At 42.0% G+C, this 13,019-nt stretch overlaps 1 long non-coding RNA gene across 1 annotated transcript; it reads left to right on the forward strand.

The window, feature by feature from the left end:
- The first annotated feature begins 1,743 nt into the window (after nucleotides 1-1,743).
- On the forward strand, nucleotides 1,744-8,182 carry LOC149083505 (uncharacterized). The gene is made up of 2 exons (XR_016193014.1): nucleotides 1,744-1,797; nucleotides 7,859-8,182. It is a non-coding gene; the product is annotated as an uncharacterized LOC149083505 (long non-coding RNA).
- The last annotated feature ends 4,837 nt before the right edge of the window (nucleotides 8,183-13,019 follow it).

A 13,019-nucleotide genomic window follows, 5' to 3' on the forward strand; every position in this document is an offset into this window, starting at 1 on the left:
AGAAGTGTCTAGACAAACTTGAGCGAACATGCGCTACCCGATAAGAACAACCAAAATGCCACCTGGTGGAAAATTCTTGAACTTTTTTACATTTTCTTGAAAAATCAACTAGCTTTGAACTAACAGCTTAAATTTGTGATATTCTGTCTAATGGGATGATAATGTATGAAGCTTAATCAGAATATGTACACTGTCTGCCAAAATTTTGAACGTTTAATACCATCTACTACTAATACTTTTATATATATAGCCATAGATGTCTATGAGAATTTCCTTTTAATGTTACGGGGAAAATTGCTTTTTGTTTGAAATTGAGAGTTGCAAATCTAACTAATTTCCAATTTTTGACTGTAAATCACATAAAATTTTTGTTTTTCACGTTTCTTCAAATTGTAATTTTAAAAAGGTAAGGCTTGTACAACTGAATTAAAGCTGATTTAATTTTCAATATCTAACTTCCCACACAATTCTGCTTTTTTTCACATTCTTCAAACCTATTTCCGTACAAGAGCGTGATATCTCAGCATAGAGTGGATGCTAGAAATGCATTCGAACTCCCTCTCTTCATTTCCTCATCGAGACGCTTGATTGGCAACCTATAAACGGGAAATGTCCCCCCCCCCTCTTTTCCTCAGCATTGCTTTCCTCCCTTACTATGGTTTGACAATTAAAAAGAGTAATATATATAGGAGAACATAGCTGGAGAGGCAATGACAAACCTTCTCTTCTCATCTTTTTCCCCCAATATCTTAAACATTAAATAGATGTGCTAGTTTCAGAGATTTATCGCTGGTACTCCAACCATATATAGTTCAAATTTGTTACAAAAGCCTGTAAGAAAGGGTTGCATGTGAAGGGGTTGATGTATTCACAGATGCGAGAAGTAGAGTGTTACACAAGATATGCAGATTGTTGTCTAATGTCTATCCCTAATTCTGTGGCACTTTAATGTATCAATATCGTTCAAGTGTTTTCAAAATGAATGCTGAATAATGAAATTCCCCTTTTAAAGTGCCCCGTGACGTAAAAAAGTTGGGAACCATTGACCTAGATCATAGTTTACCAACCTCTTTTGTCCCATCGCCCAGAAGACCATCCCCCGCTTCAGAAATGTTTTTCTTCCATCGCCCTCCAACGCAATCTAACCCATAGAATCCTATGTTATACTCGTAGCTTCTACCGCCCACGTGAAACATTCCATCGCCCCCCCCCAGGGGGCGTTAACGCCCACGTTGCGAATGACTGACCTAGATTTACCAACGGCAAGCCCCAACTTCAACCTGAAAGGAAACTGGTATAAGTACTGGTTAAATGGAGGTAAAATATGTTTGGTATTCCAGAGAATGTTATTCAAGTTTTAAGCTTCATAAATTATGGGGACCCACAGGGCCAGACACGCTCTCGAGATAAAATAATAATAATAATAATAGTAATTAATCTTGATATTCATTAACACCAATTTCGACTTATTCACAACATTAAATTATTACAATACAGTCGAATCCCGTTATAGCGAACTCCAAGATACCATAGAAATCACTTCGTTATAGCGAAATTTCGTTATAAACGGATTCCAGGTTATTTAAAAATGTCCCTACGTAAACTTATGTGGGGGATTAGAAAAGTGTTCGTTAAAACGAGATTTTCGCTATAACGACATTCGTTAAAACGGGATTCGACTGTAATTGAAATAAAATAAAGTTAAAATTGCCAAACTTTCATCTTCCGTTGCAGTCGGCTTTTCCGAAAAACATGACGCCATCTCAGGCCCAGTGCATGATTCAAAGATGTCAAGACGTAAGTATTTTTACAACATGATTGCCTTTCATTTAACACCTTCTGTATTTACATGTTTAACCTCCGGTTTGCTTCTGGTTAGAAAGAGTGCTAGAACAGACTACAAGTGCTAGAACTACACGGAGAAGCCACTTGTTCTAAATTGGGCAGGGCATTCTTTGTTAAGGATTCTTCGTGACACAATCTAGCATCAAGAATAACACCGATAAGGGGCTTGCCGCGCCGAATTGGCGCGTCAAGCCAACACCAGCTAAAGCAGAGGTCTGCTTTAGCTTGGTGTTGGTCAAGCTGCCAGATTTCAAGAACCAAAATATCGCACACATATTTGGCAGAGAGCTGCTGTGCGGTCGTGTGTGTTGGCATCGTGCTGGACTCTCATCACAATTATCCAGGTTCAAACTTCGTTGATGGTACAGTGGTGGTCGGCTGAAGTTGGTTTCCTATGGTTTTCCAACTTCGAGGCACGTATGCGAGCGGTTTCCCCTATCGAAAAAGTCTCTCCGCATTGAGCAGGGAAACCTTTAACAGCAACTAACCGGCCATAACCCCCACAAGGGATGGATATAAGCTGGTTATTCAAAAGAATGTGGATCGTGGCGGAAAACCCATCGACACGATACTTACACAACATGATAAAATTCGAGCATCTATCATTTTCACTTCAAAATATGGAAGACAGATGGCAGACAGTAGAAGAAAACGAAACAAGCACAACTCCGACAGCATAAATACCTTAGAGCCACGCATATACACACACACACACCACCTCCTCCTTCTCCTAGCCAGATCATGGCCGGCCGCTCAGTCTCAATGAAGAAGAGATATAAGCACGTGATCGAGAACCTGGCCTACTAGAAGCTATTGGTGTATGTGTTGTGAACCTACCGTGAAGTTTGTCTCTATGTAATGCTTGTTATAGTTCCGCCATCGGTCATCTATATTTTGAACTAATAGTGAGGTGTGTTATATGGTTTATTTAGATTAACTCTTAGTACATTAATTTTACCATTACCAAATTTAAATAGAGGAATGCCGTGATAAGAGGGGGAAAGGGGTGAATAACCACCCAGGTTCTTTTACAGTTTCTGAGATTATATTATTACCAAAAAAGAAAAGCCATCTCAACAAATGACAGGATACAGTGAATCAAGCAAGACAACATTTCAATAATTAAGAATTTAATTTTAAAAAAATTAAACATTGGTTCTAGGGGCCCCTTATGGAACGAAATTACAGAGATATTAATTGTTGTACATGGACACACCGCAAACGGCGGCATCCCTGGGCGAAGATCCAGGATTGGACATTATCGTCAGATGACGGAGCGAACAAAAGGGGAGGGGGGCGGGGGAGTATCCGAAAGATAGGTAAATTTAGAGTACTTTACCGAACTGTCCCACGGAGGATGAAGACCTCAACTCATTCTCGTATGGAATGCGAATTGTCTCAGGAAGACGGAAGGCAGGTGTCACTCACTGGAGCGGTACGGACGGATCCATGGTGGTGGCTGACCGGTCGCTCATAGATGAAAAGCCGAATTTTCCGTCTTCACTGGTGACATCTAGAAACTAGAGCTCGACACTGGTTGTTGATCCATGCTGATGTCCCGGTGGCTGGCTGATATCGTTCGTCGGGATGTGTCGCTCTTTTCAGTCGTTTACTGGTAATGTCTGGAACTGGAGCTCGGCATCTTGGCAGGTAGTAAGGCCACGGCCCTGTCGCTGACCCATGGCGATACCGGCTTTCGCAACTTCCTCCCGGATGGTTGAGGGAGGGGAGCTTTTTTTTTTTCTTCAGTCGTGGGCAGAAGGATTGTCCGGACTTACGTGGGAGTAGGTGGCGAGGAGACCACGTCCTACCTCAACCTCTCTCAGTCCCCAAACCTCAAAAAGGAAGCCTAGTCTTCGTCAACTCCTCTCTGGACCTTCAACTTTCCGGCCTTCTTGGAGGCGGAGGGGTCACCAGATAGTCACGTCATGTCCTCTCGATGAAAACGCGCGAAAATGGTGACTCACCCCTGGGGGGAAGAGGGACTAGGGAAGGGAGAGTAAGCAAAGTTTCATGTCGAAACACGATCATGATAGAAATCTGGAATTTGATGAAATTTGAATTTCTGCTGAAATTATTAGTTGAGAGTTCTGAGATCTTGAATTCGATTTCTTGATTTTATCCCCCATCGAACGAGACCAATCGCAGCGTCGACGAACAGGGTCAAGTGGGACAAAAGAGGGATTTAACAATTTTAAAATATATAAAATATAATACAATTTTCAGCCTCGCAGAAACATATAATAATTAATAAGAGTAATTAGTGACTGTGTAGTGTTTGTTTTTACGTGTGGGCCACATATGAATAGGGAGTATTTACGTGTGTGTGTATATGAAGAATGAGTATAATAAATGATAATCACAAAAATAAAAACACTACACCTTCCATTTTTCCCCATTCTCCATAACAGGTGTAGTGACTGAAAATTGTACCGTTGTAGGACTGTTGCTCTCTGAGAGGAGACCTTTTGAAGTGGTGGTCGGCTCGCATTTGTGCCTCGAAGTTGGGAAACCACAGAAAACCAACTTCAACCAACCGTCACTGTGGTGACGGTGGGGCTCGAATCCGGTCGATGCGAGAGCACCACTATGACCACTCGATCATCACAGCGGCTACATACAAATAAGCAACACATTCCTGCATGCACTGACTCGCTTAAAATGTCCAGGGTGATTATAATTGAAGCTCCTGTACCCTGAGCAGTTTTTTCCCCTTCAAAAACAGCCAAATTTTTAGGCTGTCGTAATGACTACGGGAGAGAGATTCATGAGGAAAAAAGTTCGACTTCCAACCACCTGGTGAAAAAGTGACGCTTTTTCATTGCATTTTACATTTTCCCATAGTTCATATAGTGTATATACCAAAGTTTCAATGAAATAAGTCTACAAGAACGACCGTCACATAGGTCGGAGTAGTGTCAGTACCTATGTAACGCCCGTTCTGGAAGGTGTATTCCATTGAAACTTGGTATATACGCTATGTGGACCATGGGAAAAATGTAAAATGCAATAAAAAAGCGTCACTTTTCACCTGGTGGTTGGAAGGTGAACTTTTTTTTTTTTAATTTGGTGCTGCATTCTCTTTCAGATAAGAGGTTTTTCCGGAAAAACTACTCAGAGTACGGGAGCTTTAATTATAATCACCCTGTATAATAAAATTGAACAATTTGTTTACAAGTAGTGCTCTACATGCTAATAAATTTATTATTTTTTAAAATATACAGGGTGAAAGTGACCTGTTCTGCCAAACGAAATGAGGCCATAGACGAGCCTAAGGGAAAAACCATGAAACAACCCTGTCTAATATCGAACCATTTTCTAGTTATAGGCGGATGTTCGACTATTGAAGAGAAATGTGTCGAGTCAGGAAAAAACCAAAAGTTGTGAAGTTTCCGCAAGACCTACTTGCAAACTAAACTCATATTTGGAAAGAACAGAGAAAATCCTATAAGGGGTCATTCGAGTATTACGTCAGCATCGATGGGGGGGGGGGGGGTGTTTCCGATTTGCTGGCTTTTGATGACAAGGGGAGAGTGGTGTTTGGATTATGCTTACGTCATCAACCACCCTTTATGAAAATATGAAATATTCTTGATGGCATCTTACTCGGTGCGCCAAATACGAGAAAAATCTTTCGCTAGTTTGTGCGCCACCTGAACTGACATTCTCCCTAATGATAAGTGCTATAGAAATGTTTCCGGGTCGCTTAAGGGCTCTGGAACTGTGCAGCGCATCACTCAAGTAATCCGTACTTAAGTAACCTGGGAATGTTCCGCGGGTAACTTGGGTGATGTAGAGCCGCACGCACTGGGGACCGCTGAAGTGCTGTATTATTGTGCTACGCGTCATCTTGGGGGTCAACTGATCTCAAAATGTACCACGGATCGTTTAAGTGTTCTGGAACTGTGACGCGGGTTACTTCAGTGATCTTAAAATGTACCACTGGCTGCTTAAATGCTCTGGAATGGTGCCACGGGTCGTTTAAGCTATCTGTAAAAATGTGCCGCTTAGTTCATTTTTACGAAATTGAGTTTGAGGGGGCAAGTCAGTCACATCAGATAACCTTCAGGGCCACATTTGGTCTGCGGGTAAAGGGTTTAACATAATATGGCTTAAAGGGTGGGTCACAATGAATTTCTTAAAGAGAAATTTTGAGTTCTTACCCTTCAAATAGCATTGAAATTAACAGAAATCGATTATAATAACATATAAAGGTATTTCTTTCGAAATTTTAATTTTTTTTTTAATACCTTTTACGTTAAAAAATATTTTTTCCATCTGGGGGAGCACGAGCCTTCTGTGCTCCCCTCCTGCGTACGTTTCTGAGCCCACCAATATGCGGTAGGAGGTAGGGGGCAGTACTGATGAAATTTTGCTGACAAGGGGGGGGGGGCAGAATTTTGAGAGTTTTGCTGATTTTTGCTGACAAGGGTGGGGGTCAAAAATGGCTAAAAATTTGCTGACGTAATACTTGAACGGCCCCTAAGGTGACACACAGGACAGTCATTTCAACTTTTTCCGGGCAGGAAGGGGGAGCAAAGAACATATACTCAATGTATGTATATATATATATTATTTCTAGTGCACCATTTTCTAAAGCCCGGAGGGAGGGGGACCTGGTGGCACACCAATTTCATCAGAATAACCGGACTTAATGACGAGCTAAAAGATCGGGCAAAGTACCAAATCGAATTGTTGCCAAAGTTTTAATCGCTAAAGTGCTGAGAGGTTGGTGAAGTACAAAATCGAATTGTCGCCAAAATCTACAAAAATGGCTACTTTCACGAACGCCGATTTCAGTGATATATTGCGAACAAAAGGCTGAATTTCTCATGGTTTATTGTAAGCTCATTCGAAACGGGTGCAATGGACAAGTTTTTGGTAAATTTGACTGGTTGTAGACTAAAAAGGATGATTATAAATTTTGGCGACAATTCGAGTTTGAACTTCGCCAATCTTTCAGTGCTTGTAGCTTGCCATTAAATCCAGATATTCTGATGAAAATGGCGTCACCTTATAGCATTTTTTCTGTTCTCTAAAAATGTGTGCTTAGTTTGCGTATAAGTTCTGTATACCTAATTCCGGATGATGAAGTTGTAAAACGCATACACTCCTCTTCAAAATAACTTGATTCACTCGGATGGGATAATTTGTCTCTGAGATATGATCACGTGCCGAATCCGGAAAGTCGAACATCGTGGATTCACTTCGCGACTTCCGGCTGCCGCGAATGTCGGTGTGGTACTGCTACAAATTTTCATCTTTACTTCTTCAAAACGAGACCAAGATGGCGGCGCTATGTCTATTTTAGCTGAGTTCATAGGCGGAGATAGGAGGGGTGCACGATGATGATGATTAAGTAAGTTCATATCATCACTTAATGTATATATATATATATATATATGCATATACGTTAGATCAGTCGGTCCTCCTTTGACGATGGGAAGAGAAGGGACATGCCCCCCCCCCCATGGGCCGAGTTATTGAAGTTTGAAATTACTTCGAAAGAAACCTGCCGCTCATTTAGGTGCGATTGGCTAGTCACGTCAAAATAATTCTGTGAACCTGAAAATGAAGATGAATAGGAAAAATTTTGAAAACACATAAGGGCGTCTAATAACCGTAATTTAAGTGCCATTAACGTATCATTGTATGGTGCTAATATCGAGATGATTCTCTAAACAGGGCTGTAGATCCTATGTAGTAGCTGTAGAACTACTCTGGGGGAGATTAATATTTTGAAGATTCACAACAATGTAAATTTTATGGAAACCACAAGGTATGATTCAGTTCATCCAGAGACGAGTTTAATGGTGGGTGGATCAGGCACGCGTCCTGGGCTCCGACTTCTCACGGCCTCAGCAAAACCCCCAATTTTACACTTTTTTTTAATTTAAGGGGGGCCCCGTTACTTTCTTCTGCGCCCGGGGGCCTCAACCAACCTTAATCCGCCTCTGAGCTCATCCAATGTTCAACAAAATTTGCAATTAACTCCCTTTATATGTCTTTGAAGGGTGTGAAACAGACTCCGGTGTACCTTGGCAAGCGAAAGAGGAGCGTCCCTGGTGATGATGCCACAGCATCATCCAACTCGGACGTTACACCCGAGGAGACTTTGCAAAGACCGTACGAGCTGATGGATGAGATTACAGTCTACATCGACGAAGAAGACGACTATGAACTGTGAAGCTTGAGAGAAAAGTCGTCGTATAATAATTATTATTATAACTTCCACAAGGACATCAACGCATTTCTTCCTTATCGCCATCATATTGCTTTTCCGCATACAGCACTGCACCTTGTATTTAATTTATTTTTTTGAAAAATAGAGGGCGTTTTATGCATATTCAAATAAACTAACCAATTATTATATCAAAAACACGTAGAAAGAATTTGTTCAATCAGAGCTAAGTAAAAAGATTGCAAAGCAGAATATTGCTTAGTAGATAATCTCCCTTATAAAAGAACACTCACTTCAAAGCATAAATACGCACACAAACCAATATCTCCAGCAGTGCCGTCTTAACGCGTGGGACCACCCGGGCACGGCCCTGGGGCCTCAAGACAATAGGGAGCCTCTGAAAAATTATAAATAGTTGAATTTTTCGAAAATTTGCTAGGTAGGGCCTCAGAAAAATCGCTTGGTCCGGGGGGGGGCCATGATGCTCTTAAGACGGCCGTGATCTCCAGTTCACCAGGACCTCGCTGAAAAAAATTGGCGACGCTCCCAGAGAGAGAGGAGCACATATTGAGAAACATTGCCTCAGGGTGACCTATACATATATGTGTATATACATTGGAGTATTTTTTTTTGTGATAATTATGGACATTTATAATTGGCCATAACTAACCGTAAAGTTATGGTTAGCTATGGCAACCCTATTAATCAAAGGAATCTAAATATCGATATCTTTGTCATATCTCTCCGACTCTGTTAGTGACATGTAGAGGCTGGCGAAAGCCTGAATTTCGGACATTGGCCGAATCAACTTCGGGCTTTGGCAGAAACATATATACTGTAGGCATAGGCGGAGATAGACATGGAAGTCTGGGGGGGGGCACAGTCATTATCACTGGGGAGCACGATGATGATTATGTCAATTCATATACATACATACATTAGATCAGTCGGTTCCGCCTTTTACGCTGGGGAGGGGGAGCAATGTCCCCGCGTTCCCCCCACCAGCAGGGCCGTCTTAAAAGTATCATGGGATTCCCTCAGCAAAGTGATTTCCTTACTTGGCTAAAAATACCTACCTACCAAATTACATGCTTAATCTTAAAAATTTCAACCAGACATCTTAATGATAAGGTACCCTTCTACCCTCGAGGCACCTTCCCCCCTCCCCTCCGTCTGTGCCCATCATGGGTCCCCGGACCAAGTGATTTTTTTGAGGACCTAGAAGGGAAATTTTCGAAAAATTCTACTTCTCGGCATCCCCGGGCCGTGTCCGGGTGTGCCAATGCGTTAAGACGGCACTGGGCCTCGTGCGTTCAGATGACCTCTCACGACCCTCGAGTTATCTCCGCCAACGAGCGCTTCATTTCCAGCAATTTGGCATTTTTTCTGGCGTAATTAGCGGTTTCGTTCACCTATATTGACACAATTTCCCGTGTATCAACGTATTTGATGTTCCAAATTCCCGGGAAAATATGGCCAGTCCAGTAATGGTACTAATGCAATTCGAAGTCCATGACGAAATTTGTATATCCTTCTGCCATCTATCAAAAAAGTTGAGAACTTCATTAATAAATCAACAGACCGAATAATAAGACACATGCTACCATCTATTGTTTAGGAAGTAAACGAAAAACTTTTCAATCAGAAGTATTTCTTTTCTAAGCCGGGTTTTCCTAGGAATAGTTTTTTTGCGCCGCGTGAACTGAATTAGACCATTTCGCGCCGGCAGAAACGTGTAACATAATCACGCTACGCATTTGTTTTCCTTGGAGCTTTTCTGTGCCGCGTGCAACGTGAATCGATCGCCCAGCGCGACACTCGCCGTCCACTCACCAATAAGAAAAGCAGTACGACTGTTTTCCTACAGAGCGCAATACGGCTCACGACCGCGCTTTACGTCGGGCGTGATTGGCGGACTGCTTCTGGAGGAGTCAAATGCGTCGTGAGCCGCGCGTTTTGCCGATGTTCTCTTCACTCTTGTGTGTTTTCTTTCCCTCCCCTTCAAACCGGAGCATGCAGACGACAGAGTAGCTGATACCAAGGCCATATATGTACTGTTATATAGCCACCATGATCTGATGTGCCAAGCTACGAAAACACAAATGCGTAGCGTGATTATATAACACGTTGCTGACGAAGCGAAATTATACAGTCCCGTTCACGCTGCGCAAAACATTTATTCCTAGGAAAACCCGACTTTATGGTTGCCCGGATAAACGACAAATGCAAGTGAAGCCGGGTTTTCCTCGGAATAGGTTTTTGACGCAGCGTGAACCGAATCAGGCCATTTCGCGCCGGCAGAAACGCGTTACACAATTACGCTACGTGTTTGTGTTTTCCTAGCGTGGTGCATCAGATCAGGACGGCTATATTATAGTATATGGCTTTGGCATCAGCTACTCCAGCGGTTCTCAACTGGTGCTCCGCGGAGCCCTAAGGGGCTCCTTGTGAACTCCCAGGTGCTCCGCGGCCGCTCCAGGAAAATTAAAAAAAAACCAGTAAACTGGAAAAAAAAAAAATTATTTTTTAATAATAAAAATAAGTCAGTAAATTTGATGATTAAGTAAAAAATAGGCCAACGGGGCTCCTCCACAGAAATTATACACCGGAAAGGGGTTTCGGGGGGTCTTCTCAACCTTTTTTGACCCACGGAACCCCATTCCGGTGTACTAGAGTATGCTTTGGTACCTTACACACAGCATCTGAAACCTTAGCTAGTTTGAAACTCTAAAACGATATTTATCAGATAAAGAGAACCTTCCGGACCATTTGTTTGAGCATGCGTATATTTTAGAGCAGTGGTTCTCAACCGGTGCTCAACTCCCAAGGGGCTCCACAGCAGCTCGAGCAAAATACAAAACACAGTAAATTCGGAAAAAATAATTATAAGTATTTTTGAATAATATTAAATCAGTAACTCTGTGATGAATGAATGCAAAAATAGGCCTACGGTGTTCCTCCATAGAAATTATATACCAGAAAGGGCTCCGCGAATCAAAAAAAGTTGAGAACCGCCGGTCTAGCACATAGTTCCCCAAACTTTTTGTTCCATCGCACCCATTCTTTAGAATTTTTTTCACTCGTCGCCCCCCCCCCCAACTCAAGCGTACCCATAGGATCCTATGTTATACCCGTAGCTACTATCGCCCCCCTGGACAACTCCATCGCCTACCAGGGGGGCGATATTGCACTTTGGGAAACACTAGTCTAGCGCAGTGGTTCTCAACCGGAGGCCATATGGCCTCAGGGGGGGTCCTAGGATATTCCAGGGGGCCACGGTTGAAAATCTGGCAAAAGGGGAGCCACGGCTACTGATACGGGGGCCACGAAGAAGTTTGTGAAATTAAATTTTTTTAAGTCACTCTGACTAAAAAAGTTAAATTGCAAACAAAATGCATAGAATATATTTTTTGAAATTTTTCCTCTATCCAAGTAATATTAACATGAGGAAGGAAATAAAAAAAAGTGTTGCATGTAATCTCGGTGGGTTTACGACTTGGGGGTGACAGTAGGCCCTGACACAAACTATAGAAGAGGTTTAAAGCAAAATGGAGTAACTGTAAAGACAGAAAGTTGTGTGTGTTCGAAGACTTTTCATTCAAAGAGGGCTGCCATAGAGAAAACAGACAAAGCTTTGTTGACCATTCATGGACATTTTTTTGAGTGCTGGTAGTAAATGCAATCCAAGAAGTAGATGGGTGAGAAATGAAAGCTTGTGTGTAAAAAAACCCCATCGTTTTCATGCAATTACAGACGGATAGCCATCTAGTTTAGCTCAAAGCTATCTTCAACCGGCACTGAGTGGTCTGATCATTGATCATTTTTTGTCGCACCACGGTCATTTTCTGCACACGAGGGCTAATTAGACCGGGACCTACAATTTATTGCCGATTCCGAACGGCAGGATTGTTTCTTATACTCATCGAGAGGTTGGTGCGCTACTCCCTCGATATCGGACTCCGTGCGGTAGCAATTTTTTGCTGCGGTCAGGAAAGTTTTCTGACAAGGGCGAACCGGGTATCGAACTCGCGGCACCTCTAAACCTGAGTGGTCTGATGGGGAATATATTTACGAAATTCGAATAAAGAATGATTGCTCTGGGGTATTTTTTCAATGAATTTTTGGGGAGGGGGTGTGCCAACACCCATTGCCTCTACTGAAAAGAAATAAAGTCGAATTCAGTTATAACGAACTCCAAGAGACCAAATCATACATGAGGAAAAATACCCGCGAAATTAAATTTTTTAAAACTACATTGCTGTATAACTTAAGAAAGTGTAATTGCATAAATTTGCTGTTGTTTCAAAATCGCGAGTGTTCATATGCCATTCAATTCAATTTAACAGGAAAAACGTGATTTTAAACATATTTACGACGATCTTAACGTCATTTGGTTCGCTGATTGGTTTCTATGTGCAATCCAAGCAGAAAATGTATTGGGACTTGGTAGGACTAAGATTGACACCACATCTTTAAAGTTTTTTTAATCTATACTGTAATACTTCCTATTAACTGCCCTACTATTTTATTAAAAATTACCCCGTTAAATATCATCTTCACAGGATAAGTGATGATGGCTCACAAAAATAAGTGCTCTTTCAAGGATTAAATTATCCGGCGTTTATTAAGAATGGTAAAATAGTTCTAGAACAAAAAATTTTCTACTTCAAAAGCGGGACGTATGGTCACGCACATTTTGCACGGTAAACAATTATGTGCGGCTTTCTTCTGAAAAAAAAACCAATTTTATCTCCAGGTGCCCTTCACCGAATCCCTATCAGCCTCCTGGCAGGGTCGCCAGTAGGGGCGGCACATGAGACTTCGCACCCGGCGGCAGGTAAGCTCGAGTCGCCCCTGTATTGGGACTTCCTCCAAGATTGACACCACATCTTTAAAGTTTTTTTAATCTATGCTGTAATGCTTCCTATTAACTGCCCTACTACGTAAGCCTGCTGCTGGCCTGCAACATCCCAAATAATTTCAATACAATTTT

Source organism: Pholcus phalangioides, unplaced genomic scaffold, assembly GCF_987345545.1.
Source record: "Pholcus phalangioides strain wild (caught in Gottingen) unplaced genomic scaffold, Ppha-v1.0 ptg000008l_1, whole genome shotgun sequence".
In the NCBI taxonomy this organism is placed as follows: Eukaryota; Metazoa; Arthropoda; class Arachnida; order Araneae; family Pholcidae; genus Pholcus; species Pholcus phalangioides.